Here is a 16,497-nt window from a genome sequence, read left to right as displayed (position 1 = left end):
GCTCATTGTCACCAATAATATGGAACATTTAGCTTTTTGAAGTATCATATTTTTCAAGATTCAGGGTGGGTTTGGATAGAGAGGCCAGCGTCCACGATGGGTTTCATGTTTCAGACTTTTTTTTTCCTTGCGCACGAGTTTCAACAGGTATTGTTCACCACTGTGTGATTACTGTTCACGCATAGTAGCGCACTATTCATATACTGTTTTAGCCATTTTTTTATTAAAAATGGAACCCGCAGTACTATTTACACATTTAAAAATTATTTTGCTACAATGTTTTTAGTTTTCAGTTTTTAGTTTTCAGCTGTATCCAAACGAACTCTAAATAAAGAGTCTGTAGCGTATAAACATAATTAGATAGCACAGAAATGTCTATTACAGAAATGCTTAAATGAAAATCAAGTCAAACATCTAACAAGCAAATCAAGTAATGAAGCTACCTCATATTTAAAAGGAACAGACAAAGTGACGGGGCATTTCAACAATCACATATCATAAGGAAGATCAGAAAAAGGAGGTACTGAAGTAGTCAAAATTGAAACAAAACATTAAATTTGGACATTCATCAATCATAGACAACAAGCTTCTCGTACATCTTTCCAGTGATGGCTTGGTGCATAACAGTCACAGGGTTGATAATCCCACCATTTTCCAAGGACAACTTCACCAAATTTTTAGAAAACCCACTCACAAGAGCCACCCCACCCTGATCGGAAGGAACGGGCGTGGCCTTGGGGTCCCTAAGGGGGTGTTTGGATTGAAGCTAACTCATTACTCAAAATTCTTGACTCAAAACTCATATCTCAAACTCATTACTCATATCTCAAAACTCTATTCCACCATCAACCCAAAACTCAAAATTCTTGTTTGGTTCATAACTCAAATTTTGTTCCTCTTCATTATTTCTCCTTTTTAGTGGAGCCCACACCTTGCCAAATACTCAGAATAGTAACCTGTGTATCCTCTCAGCCCATATAAAAATTGCTTAAAAACAATTTCCTTCTCTCCCACATACTCTGACTCAAGCATTTCATCAAATACCCTTCTCCCCAATTCAGTGAATCCTCTCCGAATCCATCTCCAGCACCTCCAACACTCTCCGATTTCCATCTCTAACACACTCCCTCAAATACCCATCTCCCTAATCTCCAACCCATTGCATATTCCATCTCTAGCACAAATACCCATCTCCCCAAATACCCATCTCCAGAAAACAGAGACCCATCTCGTCATCTACATTGCAGACCCATCGAAAGCAAAGTTTGAGGCTTCTATTCTTCTCCAACAAAAGTTGAAGACCATCTCTAGCAAAAATCAAAGATTATCGGTGAGTTTTTTTGGTTTCTCAGTTGTAGTGCTCTGTTGGTCTTCGTTTTGTTTCTTCTCTGCCTCGAAAGGAACACCGAAATTCATAGTGGGTTTATAGAGGGAGAAGGGGAAACCATTTTTACCTATGTAATACAAGGATCGGATTCTCAAACTGGTGTCGGCGCCGGTATCGGATGTGTCGGGGTGTGCTTGTTTTTGGCTACGACTCCTTCTTCTTCCTCTCGGTTTGTGTTGGGTTAAGAGTAGCTTGTGAAAATATAGAACACGTGAGAGGTCTGAGCAATAGAAGAAAAGACAAAAGTTAGAAATAATGGTATGTTGGTAGAGGTGGGTGAGAGGTGTTAATGGAGAAGGAGTAAATGAAATAAATGGAGAAGTCAGGAGTAAAGAGGAGAGAGGAAAACAGAGGCCTTGGCACGAGGCGGTATATGGTGTACCCGGCATATATGCCGGGTCACTCACATAGGGGCGGGTCCCACACACTGTGGGGCCCGCCCCTGTGTGAGACACCCGGCATATATGCCGAGTACAAGATATATTTTTCGCCTTGGCACAGCAAAAGCTTTCAACGGTTGAGGATGATGTGACCAGACACTGAAGAGGGTCCCACACTTTACAATTATTTACAAAAAATGCCACAGAAATCATATTCCAAAAAGTGAAAACAGCTTCTAAGGTGTTCTCATTTTTCATTCTCAAAACTCAAAATTTTGAGATATGAGAATTGGAAACAAAGAGGGCGTTTGGATACAGCGTTTTCTGCGTTTGCTGCGTCTGAGTTTTCTCTTTTTTTTTTTTTTTCTTCTTCTTCTGCTGCAGCAGCACGGGTCAGGGGGGACAAGGCTACTGTTCATGTTACTGTGCATGAACAGTAGCCACATTTTGTTTACTTTCAGCACATTTGTGGGTCCCCTGTACTGTTCATGGGACCCACAAACTTCACTTTACAGAATTTTTTTTATTAAAAATGGGTCTCACGGTACTATTCACACATTTAAAAATTATTTTGTTACAGTGTTTTCAGTTTTCAGTTTTTAGTTTTCAGCAACAAGTTCTATCCAAACGGACCCAAATACTGAAACACAATCCAAATAATATCTCAACTGGTGGGTCCCACATTTTTTGAATTTTGAGTTAAGATTTTTGAGTAATGTAACTCAAAACATGCCAATCCAAACACCCTCTAAGGTTCTAAAACACAATCTCAGGCACCTTGTTGTACCCCTTCTCCCAAATACTGAAACACAATCCAAATAATATCTCAACTGGTGGGTCCCACATTTTTTGAATTTTGAGTTAAGATTTTTGAGTAATGTAACTCAAAACATGCCAATCCAAACACCCTCTAAGGTTCCAAAACACAATCTCAGGCACCTTGTTGTACCCCTTCTCCCTAAACTCTCTCTGTATAACCTCATAGTCCGTTTCCTTCCCCGACCTTCTCAGCCTAGCCTCTCTCTCTTCCTGCCTTTTCTCTTCGCTCTCTGACTCCGACTCCGACTCAGACTCAGAATCATAACCAAAACAATGCTCAGATGCTTCATTAAACTCCATATTACTGAAAACAAACACTTTCTGTATAAGTTGATCCTCCCTCAAGTTTGCTTCAACCGCCACTTTGGAGAATCTCATCAAACACTTTCTGAAAGTCTGTACTCCCACCACATTCCATTTCTCTTATAAAACTGGTCTTCTCATAGAGACTTTCTCCTTGAATCCTTTGAATTTTAGGGTTATCATCTGAAGGGGATAAAAATAGTAAATGGATGGAAACAGTGAGGACGGATCGACACCATGATTGACCCAGCTATGACGGTTAGGTGTTGCTGAATATCCGTCTTGTATAAATTAATTATGGATGCCACGTGGCATGTCTTTTGATATATTTCAGATAAGCTTCTGCTTTATCCCCACGCAAACGTGTATATTTAGACTTCTTGCGACACACGTTTGAGAAGACTCCTATATGGAAAAGAACTTGAGAAGGAAGTTGTATCCTCAAAGAAAGGTAATTCTACTCACTATAAATACCCCAGAAACCCTAAGTATGAAGGTACGCATAATATTCTTAACTCTAGCACTCTAGGGTTAAAGGAACAAGATTCTAACTTGACCTTCGGAGGGTATTCGGCCGACACCACACCGATGCTCTCTTCTAGGTCCTTCGTTTTCTTTTTGCAGGTGTTGCTTTCGTTTGAGGAGCGCTTGCAACTCACTGGTGATATTTTCGGCATCATCAGTTGGCGCCGTCTGTGGGGAAAATAACACTAAGGAGGAGGAAGAAAAACTTCGGATTATTTTAGCCTCGCTCTATCCCTGAGACAAAGAGTTGCATGGCACTCACCCGATTGATGGCAATGAACAACAATCAAGGCGACGAACCACGCGCCACCGCTTTGGAAAGGCAGGTCCAAACGCTTGCAGCGGCGGTTGAGCGCCTCACTAAGCAGAATCATGATCTGGAAGAGCAGTTACGACAAATAACTGCACATCAGAGCGCACCACAGGAAGATCAGGAGGGAGCTAGTCCCGAAGGAAGGAACGCGGAAAGACCTGAGGGCAGCAACGCTCCGACTAGACCCGAGCGACAAGAAACCAATCAACCGCTTGCTTTAGACCCGGTGCCGACTCACATAGCTACCGAAATGCAGGAGATGAGGGAACGTATGGATGCAATGATGAACGCCCTGCGGGACGAGTATCCCGCAACTGGACGACCTAGTCCATAGAACGGATTCACCATTCACGGCGTTGGTGAATTCATACCCCGTCCCTTCAAAGTTTAAAATGCCCCATGTGGAAAACTATGACGGATCCAAGGACCCGTTGGTTCACCCGGAGTCTTTCGAACTCTAATGCATCTTCGGGGGCGTACCGGACGAAATCATGTGCGGGGGCTTTCCTCACCACCTTGAAAGGGCTGCGAGGGATTGGTACAGCAAGTTGACGCCTAATTCCATCGGCACTTTTAAGGAATTAGGTGCACAGTTCGTGTCACACTTCATTGGAAGTCATCGACACAAGAGGTCTATTGCATGTATATTGGGAATTAAACAACGAGAGGGTGAGACTTTAAGGTCTTATATAGCTCGCTTTAATAAGGAATCCCTCTCGATAGACGAGGCCGACGACAAGACACTTGTGGCAGCATTCACAAACGGGTTACAAGAGGGTAAGTTCTTATTTTCCCTATGTAAGAATGACCCAAAGACTATGTCCGATGTCTATTATAGGGCGACGAAGTATATGAACGCGGAGGATGCCTTGCTGGCCAGAGAAGACTACAAACTAAAGAAAAGGGAAAGAGAGGAAGATATGAAACCAGATAACGGACGAAAAGTGGCTAGAACCAGAGATCGACGAGAAGACCTTATAACCAAACCGCATTCAGTGAGGTTCACAAGTTTCACCCCCCTCACAGCCCCAATTGACCAAGTGCTAATGCAAATCAAAGATGAAGGAAGCTTGACATTCCCGGGCAAGTTGAAGGGAGATCCGAACAAGAGGCCAAGAGATAGATATTGCCGCTTTCACCGGGACCACGGCCATGATACGACGGATTGTTTTGATTTGAAACAACAGATTGAAGCTCTTATAAGGCAAGGAAGGTTGCAAAGGTTCGTGAGGAAGGAAAGAACTGATCATCCTCAGGAGCAGAATCCTAGACGGGAAAACGAGCGTCCCGGACCACGTAGCGGACATACGGATGATAATGGGGGGCAACGCTTCAGTAGGATCGTCCAAGAAGGCCAGAAAGACTTATTTACGGACGGTACAAAGTGTCCAATCGACGGGACCTTCATTAGAAAGAATACGGCGAAACGGCTCCAGCATCGAGTTTTTTGAAGACGAGGCCCAACGCCTTCACCACCCCCATGACGACGCGCTTGTGGTTAGCATCCAGGTAGGGGATTTCAACGTCCACCGAGTTCTAGTAGACAACGGGAGCTCAGCAGACATCCTTTACTATCCTGCGTTCCAGCAGATGGGGATTGCAAAGGAGCGCGATCCCGCACGCGCGCCCTCGTCGGCTTCGGGGGAACCCGGGTCCATCCTTTAGGATCCGTCACATTGGAGGTGACGGTAGGAGACTACTCACGACAGATAACTAAAAATGTCTCCTTTCTAGTGGTGGATTGTTCTTCAGCATACAACGCCATACTCGGACGTCCTACTCTCAATGCATGGAAAGCCATCACTTCAACCTACCATCTGATGATCAAGTTTCCCACTGAACATGGGGTTGGAGAACTACGCGGAAATCAGGTAACTGCACGGGAATGCTACGTGGCCATGATGGAGATGGATGACCATGTACAGACAATGAGCATCGAAGAACAGAGAACAGTGGCGGAACCCGTGGAGTCATTGGAAGAAGTCCAACTAGATGATTCGAGGCCCGATCGAACCACCAGGATAGGAACCTCGGTCGACCAAACGATTCGACATGCGATCCTACTATTCCTCAAAGAAAACCAAGATGTATTCGCATGGAGCCATGACGACATGCCAGGGATAGATCCGACGGTCATAGTCCATAAATTAAACGTATCACCTTCGTTCTCTCCAACTGACAAAAGAAACGCGTATTCGCCCCCGAAAGGGATCGAGGCTGCAGAGGAAGTGCGAAGCTACGAGAAGCGGACTTCATACGAGAGGTGTACTATCCGGGACGGCCGGCAAATGTGGTAATGGTCAAAAAGTCAAATGGGAAGTGGAGAATGTGCGTTGATTTCACGGATTTAAATAAAGCGTGCCCTAAAGACAGCTACCCGCTCCCACGGATTGACGCTTTAGTCGACTCCACAGCAAAGCATGAGTTGTTGAGCTTCATGGACGCCTTCTCGGGGTACAACCAGATTAAGTTGGAGAAGACAGATCAAGAAGACATCATTTGTGACGAGTCAAGGGCTTTTTGCTACAAGGTGATGCCATTCGGGCTTAAGAATGCAGGAGCCACGTACCAACGATTAATGAACAAGATGTTCGAGCACCGCATTGGCCGAACGTCCAAGTCTACGTAGATGACATGTTGGTAAAAAGCGTAAAGGCGTCGGATCATCGAGGGACCTCCGGGAGACTTTCGACACTCTTCAACGTACAAAATGAAGCCGAACCCAAGCAAATGCGCATTCGGAGTAACCGCTGGAAAGTTCTTAGGGTTCATGGTGTCCGGCGGGGCATTGAGGTCAACCCCGAAAAAGTGAAAGCAATTATGGATCTATCCCCTCCAAGGACGGTGAAGGAAGTGCAAAGCCTGATGGGAAAGATAGCAGCCTTAAATAGGTTCGTATCAAGAGCAACCGACAAGTGTCTCCCTTTCTTTAGAACGCTAAGGAAATCTTTTGAGTGGATGGACGAATGCCAAAGGGCATTTGAAGAGTTGAAGGCATATCTGTCTGCCCCGCCATTACTTAGCCCGTCTACGCCGGGGGAGGAATTATTCCTGTATCTTGTCTCGTCGGCGGTAAGTGCGGCTCTCATTAGAGAGGAAGGGAAGGTCCGAAGCCCTGTGTACTTTGTAAGCCAGGCGCTACGAGGCGCTGAGGAGAGGTACCCACGGATAGAGAAACTCACCTTCGCACTTGCAACTTGCGGCTTGAAAACGAAGCCGTATTTTCAAGCACACACAATAACAATCTTGACTCGGATCAGCCATTACGGAGAGCAATGCACAATCCTGAAACCGCCGGACGAATGGCTTTGTGGGCTATCGAGCTAAGCGAGTACGATATCCAATACCAGGCCACGAACAGGTCCGTGAAAGGACAAATATTGGCGTACTTCATTGCGGAATTCACTACACATGAGGAGCGGGGGCGAGAAGAGACGCCTACATGGAGAATTCATATAGACGGATCCTCCAATAAGCATGCGGGAGGAATCGGGGTTGTACTCCATACCCGGAAGGAGATAAGATTGAATGTATGATCCGTCCGGAGTTCCCTGCTACGAATAATGAAGCGGAGTATGAGGCCCTGGTGGCGGGATTGGAGCTTGCAATAGCAGTTTGGGGCCGGGAAGGCAATGGTCTACTCCGATTCCCGAATCGTAGCTAGCCAAGTTAATGGGAGTTATGATTGTAGGAATGAACGAATGAGAAAGTACCTCGAAGAAGTGAAGGGTCGGACGAGTGCCCTCAAATTCACGATAACTCGGATACCGAGAAGAGAATCAAGAAAGCGGATCAACTCGCAAAGGCTGCTTCGGCCGAACCTATGGTCGTCCCGGAGCGGTATTGTCCTTCGTCCAATATTCATCGTTACTAGATAATGTTCGGTTGCGGGAACTAATCACTAGAGATGATTGGACGGTTCCAATTGTGGCGTACCTCAAGGACGGCAAGCTTCCGGACGGGAAGGAAGATGCAAGAAAATTGAAGGTTAGGGGCTGCCCGATTCATGCGATCAAAGGCATCCTCTACAAAGAGGATTCTCCCGCCCTTATCTAAGATGCACGGGCCATGACGAGCGAGACTACGTAATGAGGGAAGTTCATGAAGGGATCCGTGGAAACCACTCGGGGTCAAGGTCTACGGTACACAAGCTACTCGGAGAGCCGGGTATTGCGGCCGACAATGCGAAGGATGCCCATGTATACGTGAGAGCTCGCGATAAGTGTCAACGGTTCGGCAATCTTATTAGGCAGCCAACGGAGGAACTCACACCTATGACGGCCACGGCCGTTCGCACAATGGGGATTGGACATCACGGGTCCATTTCCAATGGCGGCAAGACAACTGAAGTTCCTGGTAGTAGGAATCGACTACTTCACCAAGTGGGTGGAAGCGGAAGCTCTTGCTACTATCACGGAGAAAAATATTCGCAACTTTGTATGGAGAAATATTATCTGCCGATATGGGATTCCGAGAGTACTTGTGTCGGACAACGGGAAGCAATTCGACAACGATGCGTTCCGAGACTTTTGTTCTCAGCTAGGAATCAAGAATCACTACTCGTCGCCCGCTCATCCACAGGCTAACGGACAAGTTGAAGTCACGAACCGGTCCTTATTAAAGATCATCAAGACCCGGCTCGAGGGGGCAAAGGGCATATGGCCAGACGAACTACCAAGTGTCCTATGGGCGTACAGAACAACGGCAAGAATGCCAACGGGAGAGACACCGTTTTGATTGGCGTTTGGTGCCGAAGCCCTCATACCGGCAGAAGTTGGGTTGACGAGCTACCGTGTGGAAAGCTATGACGAGGGTAAGAACGCTGAAGCGTTACGCCTACAGCTTGACCTTGTTGATGAAGTCGGGGGCAACGGCTCAAAGATCGGCTCGGTATCGGGACATGATGGCAAAACATTACAACTCTAAGGTTCGGCACGGACTTCAAAGTTGGAGATCTAGTGTTACGAAAAGTGCTTGGCGCTACGAAAGATGCATCCACAGGAAAGGCGGGTCCCAACCGGGGAAGGCCCGTACCGAATCATTTCATGGCACGGGAAGGGAACGTACTACTTGGAGACATTAGACGGAAGGAAGTTAAGCCATCCTGGAACACGGAGCACACGAAGAAGTACTACCAATAAGTACGGCCAGATACAATACCAGCCTTACTTTCCAGTTTAATTTTAGACAGTTATAGCTTTTACTTTTTAGAGCTCAGTTTTTTCTTTTTCATAAACAATTTGGTTTATTAAACTTATGAGAGGAATTTTTTTAAAAAAAATGCATGCTGATGAAAATCTACAAGTCCACATAGTCGACGGATCACCCAAAGGGTGAAGAACCTACAAGTCCACATAGTGGACGGATCACCCAAAGGGTGAAGAACCTACAAGTCCACATAGTGGACGGATCACCCAAAGGGTAAAAAATCTACAAGTCCACATAGTGGACGGATCACCCAAAGGGTGAAGAACCTACAAGTCCACATAGTGGACGGATCACCCAAAGGGTAAAAAAGCTACAAGTCCACATAGTGGACGGATCACCCAAAGGGTGAAGAACCTACAAGTCCACATAGTGGACGGATCACCCAAAGGGTGAAGAACCTACAAGTCCACATAGTGGACGGATCACCCAAAGGGTGAAGAACCTACAAGTCCACATAGTGGACGGATCACCCAAAGGGTGAACAAGCTACTGAGTCCACATAGTGGACGGATCACCCAAAGGGTAAAAAATCTACAAGTCCACATAGTGGACGGATCACCCAAAGGGTGAAGAACCTACAAGTCCACATAGTGGACGGATCACCCAAAGGGTGAAGAACCTACAAGTCCACATAGTGGACGGATCACCCAAAGGGTAAAAAATCTACAAGTCCACATAGTGGACGGATCACCCAAAGGGTGAAGAACCTACAAGTCCACATAGTGGACGGATCACCCAAAGGGTGAAGAACCTACAAGTCCACATAGTGGACGGATCACCCAAAGGGTAAAAAATCTACAAGTCCACATAGTGGACGGATCACCCAAAGGGTGAAGAACCTACAAGTCCACATAGTGGACGGATCACCCAAAGGGTAAAAAACCTACAAGTCCACATAGTGGACGGATCAACCAAAGGGTAAAAAACCTACGAGTCCACAAAGTGGCCGGATAACCCAAAGGGTAAAAAACCTTAAGTCTAAAAAGTGGACGGATTATCCCATGGATAAATGTCTACATTATGGACGGATAACCTGATGGATGAAAAGTTTTACAACTCCATAAAGTAAGGTAGACTACACAAAAAGATTAGAAAATCTAGTTCATAAAGTGGACGGTTAGTAAAAAAACTCATTTGAAAGTCAAGTTTAAAAATTACAAATGACGGTTCAAACAAAAGTTCTCTTAACAGTGATAAATTTTTACAAAAGGGAAAGTGTTCTATTCGTTCTTCGGAGATGAGTTCCCGTCCAATGGACCGTCGTCTGGCTGAGTAGGAGGTTGAACGTCACCTTCATCGGCTGGAGCAGTGACGACGAACACTTCATCTGTACTCTCTGACTGGACGGATTGCGCGAGTGTTTGCCCTTGAGCATCAATGTTGATGTGAGATACGTCCAACTCAGGGTACGACGACTTAACCTGACGGATAGCGTCGTCGAACCCGTCTGCAAAGGAGTTTCCAAGCTTCGTCAGAAGATTCTCAGAATCACGGTATTCTTGGACGGCTATCTCCTTGGCATTGTCAAGCTTCGACACCGTCTCCGTCAGCTGCTTATCTTTATTATTCAAAAGTTCACGTAGATGCCCATTCTCTTTCTCCACTTCGCCTCTAACTTGCTCCGAGCACTTGAGCTTTCTGTCCATATTAATCTTATAGGTCTTCAGCTCATGTAACTCCTCCTCCATCGTCTTGTTTTTCTGTCTCAGACGGTCCATGGATGTCTCGTGATTAAGGCAACGGCCAAAAAGCCCCTTCATCATCACCATGGCTTGGAAGCAAAAGAAAAACGATGTCATGATAATGACGGGCGTAAAGGAACTTAGCAACAATACTAGACGGATCCAAAATTACCTGAGCAAGAGTGAAGAGTCCCGTTTCACCCATCACTTCCGTCGAATGGTTTCCAAGGTCTGCGTAGTCGTCAGCAGTCAGCATGGACGACATCTTCTCGAGAGCATAGCTCGAGTCTTCCCGGAAGAGGACGGGTGGTTTCTCCCCTGGAGGTGTTGGACCCTTCATTAAACCTTTGCCTTTCCCGTGTTTGACGGGCGTTTTCTCAGCTTGTAAGGCCACGACGGGTTCGACGGTAGTCCTCTGTTTCTTCGAGGACGGTCCGTCTTCTCATGTTGGATTCGTTTTGACGGTACCGTATGGGTCGTCCCCGTGACCCCCGTCCTGCTTTTTCTTTGCTGCGTTTAATAAGGGCTCTCCTCTGGCGGCGTCCATTTCTCGCAAATCATAGACGGATGAGAGAGGAAAGGTAAAGTAAAGCAAAAGAAAAAATGAAAGACGGGTATAGTTTTGACGAACTTACGTTTTCGAACTTTGTTATCGTATTGACGGGCAGCGGATGAAGGTTCGGGTCCGTCACAATACCAATTCAGAGTATCAAGCGTGACGAGTTGAGCCCAAGTTCTTTCCTGCAGTTTTGTCTTGTTAAAAATTCTCTCCAAAAAACTCCACTGCTCCAAGTCAACCTGAGGACGGTCCCGAGCTGCAATAAAGGACGGTTAGACCTAGAAAATAAATTAAATTGACTTCAAAGATCGGACGGAAGCAAAAAAAAGGGTCCACATACCCGACGGAGGCATTATGCCCCATGTTGTGTCGACGGGCATGTTAGTTACATCTCCTGGACGGCACATCCATTCGTCCCCTTCTAAAAAGAAGTAACGACTCTTCCAGTCTCTATCGTGAGTCCGGAGGTGTCACCGACGAGCCTCAATAAAGGGACTTCTAGCTACAAAGCTATACATCCCCTTGGACTTGACGATCTTCGTTGGACGGTAACAATGGAAAAATTCTTCCACCGTCAACCTTCGGCACCTTCGTACATCGCCCCATACAAAACCTCAACCCCAATGAACACTCTCCAGGGCATTTGGGGAGATTTGGGTGACGGACAGACCAAGGTATTGAAGAAGTCGACGGTGAAGATAACTCAAGGGAAATCTTAGCCCCGCCTTTAAAGCTTGCTCGTAGATCCCAACACCGTCTACCCCCTTGTAGTAGCATTTCTCGGATTTGTTGGGAAGACGTAGACGGATGTTGTCTGGTATTTGGTACTTTGTCCTAAGTGTGTTGAGTTGAGATTCGGTCATGGACGACCTAAAATCGTTTACCGTCCAGAGAGGCAGCATGACGAACTCCCTAAGGCCATTCGGGCCAATTGCGATTGGACGGGAGGATCCACACCGTCCAAGCTACTACTGGACGATTCTAAACTCTCCGTCTCTAGACCACCATCAAGGGAAGAAGAGGTACTTGACGGATCCCTCTCTTCACTTGAAGTGTCAGGATCTCTTGGACCTGACGGAAACTTTTCATCGTAGCCCGCCCCCTCGCGGACAAACGACTGGTTACTTGACGCACTAGACATTACCTACATTTATGACGGTACAACCTAAGACACCGACGGTTCTAAAGAAAACACATACTTAAAACAGTGAAATTCAAAGAAAGACGGAGAAAGGTTTGGAATACGTACCGAATCGAAATGATTTCTGACGAGAATCGACGGACGGATCTGCTGAAATGACGGGAAGGCACGATAGTTGTGACGGTTGTGCTCTGCTCACAAGTTTTTGATATGAAGGTAAAATAAGGGGAGAAAAATTTGGCTTTTTATAGAGCAGAGGGCGCGGAATACGAAGCGACGCCTCGGTTTGGGTAAGTAGCCAATCCATGAGGGCCACGTGCTCTTCGCCAGAAATGTAGGCCACGTGTCATCCGTCATGATATGCCACGACCGTCCCCATTTAATACATTGCTTTTAGTCATTCCATGGATCCGTCAGATTATAAGGACGGATCCAAGGAATGAAGGGGGCAACTGAAGGGGATAAAAATAGTAAATGGACGGAAACAGTGAGGACGGATCGACACCATCATTGACCCAGCTATGACGGTTAGGTGTTGCTGAATATCCGTCTTGTATAAATTAATTATGGATGCCACGTGGCATGTCGTTTGATATATTTCAGATAAGCTTCTGCTTTATCCCCACGCAAACGTGTATATTTAGACTTCTTGCGACACACGTTTGAGAAGACTCCTATATGGAAAAGAACTTGAGAAGGAAGTTGTATCCTCAAAGAAAGGTAATTCTACTCACTATAAATACCCCAGAAACCCTAAGTATGAAGGTACGCATAATATTCTTAACTCTAGCACTCTAGGGTTAAAGGAACAAGATTCTAACTTGACCTTCGGAGGGTATTCGGCCGACACCACACCGGTGCTCTCTTCTAGGTCCTTCGTTTTCTTTTTGCAGGTGTTGCTTTCGTTTGAGGAGCGCTTGCAACTCACTGGTGATATTTTCGGCATCATCATCATCAAACGTTATGACTTGGCCTTTCCACGGGTCCTCACTAAGCTCCGAGATCATTAACCCTAGAGCCACACAGACCTCCATAGGGTCACCAGACATACTCTCCGACACGTCGCAAACCGCAATGCAGTTACTCAACTTGCCCTTCTTCGACAAGTCGTCCACCATTCTCTTCCACTGAAGCTCAGCCACCTCTCCTCCATCGCTGTCCTTCAATGACGCGATAATCTCGTGTGGGAGCAACGCGCCTGCCGCGATTGTAGAATCCCCGCGCTTCACGTCGTCGTGCCTGAGAAAGTGAGACTTGTAGTTCTTCATGGCCACCGAGGGTACACTGTTGTAAGGTAGGGTTTCCCACATATTAGCACTCATGTACAGAACCTTACATAGTGGTTCCAGAACTTTCTTCCTCAACCGGCCTAGAATCCTATAAGCATAATCAGCTTCTTCTAGGGTTTGATATTCTGGGTCAGACTCTTTTGGGAAAACCCGGCGTGCAATGCTCTCGCATATCAACAACGACTTGTCGTATGCTGAGTCTATCGCAGGGCACCACTTGGCCGCGAGACTGATTTCTTTACGCTTTCCGGCATTCAAAGCTTGCATATCGGCCTTCAACATCTCGGCAAAAACGTCCGAAACGGTGTCGTGTAAGAACCGATAAATCGGATCTCTGTTGTACCTCTCGTGAAAATGCGTAGCTGCCACAATTACCCCCTTGCCTTTGGATCCTTTTCTAGTGTTCCATTGAATCGACTCCCTCTCCGCGGTTTCGCGTACCGACTCGCCCTCTAAAATGTGGTATAGAATTTCGAGGAGGTCTTCGAAGAAACCGAACTCGGCGAAAGTTCTGGCATTGAGGGCTAGGGTTTTGGGATGGTGCTTGTGGAGCCAAAGCGCTGTCGTATAGAACCGTTCCTTATCGGATTTTCTAGTACCACGTACGCCACGGAGGTTAGAGATGAGTTTGAGGGTGGTGAGGGGGTCGTGGGACCATGCTTTGTGGACACGTTCGACGATTTCTTCAGACGGCGTGGACGGGACTACGTGGAAAAAGAAGTCGAGGCAAGGGTTTCCAGTGGCCCTGTAGATATTTGGTGGACCAAGAAGCAGGGAATCAGAGGCGGCCATTATTAGGGTTTAGGAAGCGTGGTGGAATTATATTGGTGGTAGGAATACTATTTTTATTGAGAAGAAATAAATCAATACAAAGTGTGCAATTGTGCAGATCCGAGTCCACATAAGGACCTCCTATACAGGGAGGAAAATGCTCAATCCAAAATTGATTAGTATCCAGTGAAGTGATTAACAGCAAGAGTACAAGCCGAATTGCTTTTTTTTTTTTTTTTGGTTCTGTAATTTTAAGAAGAGTAATGTTATTGCATGAAATTTATAAATTGATATGTCAATACTTAGCCAAAAAAAAAAATTTCAAATATCTATTTATTAAGTAGTTGAAGTCCATCAATCATAAACATTGTCACATCAGTTTATAACGTTTATTTATAGTACTTTAAACATTTTTTCTTAAAAAAAAAACCCAAAAAATTGATTGATAGTAGAAATACTACAAATTACACCGGTCTTATAAATTGTTGTGTCACTAATAATTAGAAGTAATTCAAATATTCAATTATTTTTTCCTAAACATTTGGACATTTCCCCCAAATGTTCACACAGCAAAAAATTATGTATTTTGAACATACAAACTTGTGTACATTTTTAGAAGGTGTGCACATTAAATATACAAAATTATATGCATTCTTTAAAGATTTAGAGTTGTACATTGAAAGCACATACTTTACACCCCAAAATTGTGAAGGAAAATATCCATACATCAAATAATAGTCTACTTCAAATATACAAACTTGTGTACATTGCTTGAAGGTCTATGCATTAAACGTATAAAATTGTGTTCATTTTTTGAAGGTTTGAGCATTGAAAGTATAGATCTTACATTCTTAGTAATTTGTGAAGAAAAATGTTTACACATCACAGAATTGTGTACTTTCAATGGTCAGACTTATGTACATTTCTTGAAAGTCAGGACATTGAATGTACAAAAATTTCACTAATATTGATTGGAGGTTTAATAGTTCAAATTACAATTTTGCCCTTGGGTTATAAAATGACCAATATTCCCTCATGAGGTTAAATTTAGGGTTGCAAAATGGGATGTTTACACTAGTAAAATGCAAAAAACTAGGTGAATACATCCTTTGAATTAGAGAACGAAAAGCTCAAGCTCAAAAAATTCATAAACTAAATTTCAAATTAAATAAAAAAAGAAGAAAATGTACGGAAAATTCAAAATCAGTAGTGAATATATATATTCAAAACCTAAGGCTATTCAAAACGATAACTTAAATTTAAAGGAAAAAAAATCAGGAAGAACACCAAATTATTATTATTATTATTTTTCCATGAGAGGTTTACAAAGAATCTTTGCATCAAGCTCAACATGCAAGTTAAACGACACCAAGCTTTAAAGAAAGGATGAGTCTATATAGCATAGCCCAGCCCATAATTCTTAGAAAATATTTTTTATGGAAAAAGAAAAAAACAATTGAATTTTTAAAATAATTTTTATAAAAGTGGTAACAATTTTTTTTTAAAAAAATTATCCATTAACAAATGCCCTAAGAGCACTCGTTAACAAGACCCAATATTAAAAGGGAAAAGTTAATGGATAGCTTGAGTCGTTTGTTTAAGAAATATTTTTAGAAATTTCTATGCGAAAAGAAGAAAGTAACTAATTTTTTGATAGTGTTGATGCCCATTTTTTGAATCCGTACCCAAAAGCCCATACGGAGGGAAACCCAATGAAAAGTGATGATGCTAAGAAGATCAGTAGGCTGGATGCTTCGGACTTGATAGGACCACTTGCTCTCTCTGCGGCCTGAAGAAAAAAGAAAAACGGATCAAAGGCGACCGGGGCTGCCGGCCGAAAACCCTCCGATGGTAAAGTTAGTTTTTCTCGCTATGTTTTTGGAGTTCCAACTTTTCTGGAGTAAAATTCACATACCTTTGCCTTGTCTGAATCAGTCTTTATATAGTGCCTTCATGAACGGTTATCGAAATTGGGACCTCTCCTGGATTCAAGGAGGATTAAACGTAACTGCCATAACCGTTTAGGAGTTACACTTCTATTTCACAACGGATACATGACAGTTATGCGTGGGATAAGGGATTGTCACATTATATTCGGAGATTCTTCTAAGTATGATCTC

General features: G+C 44.4%; 1 pseudogene; it reads right to left on the bottom strand.

Moving 5' to 3' along the window:
• Positions 1 to 447: 447 nt before the first annotated feature.
• LOC142605966 (uncharacterized) lies at positions 448 to 14,398 on the bottom strand (annotated as a pseudogene).
• Positions 14,399 to 16,497: the final 2,099 nt, after the last annotated feature.

This window comes from Castanea sativa, chromosome 8 (assembly GCF_040712315.1).
Source record: "Castanea sativa cultivar Marrone di Chiusa Pesio chromosome 8, ASM4071231v1".
In the NCBI taxonomy this organism is placed as follows: Eukaryota; Viridiplantae; Streptophyta; class Magnoliopsida; order Fagales; family Fagaceae; genus Castanea; species Castanea sativa.
This window is presented reverse-complemented; position numbering and strand designations above follow the sequence as displayed.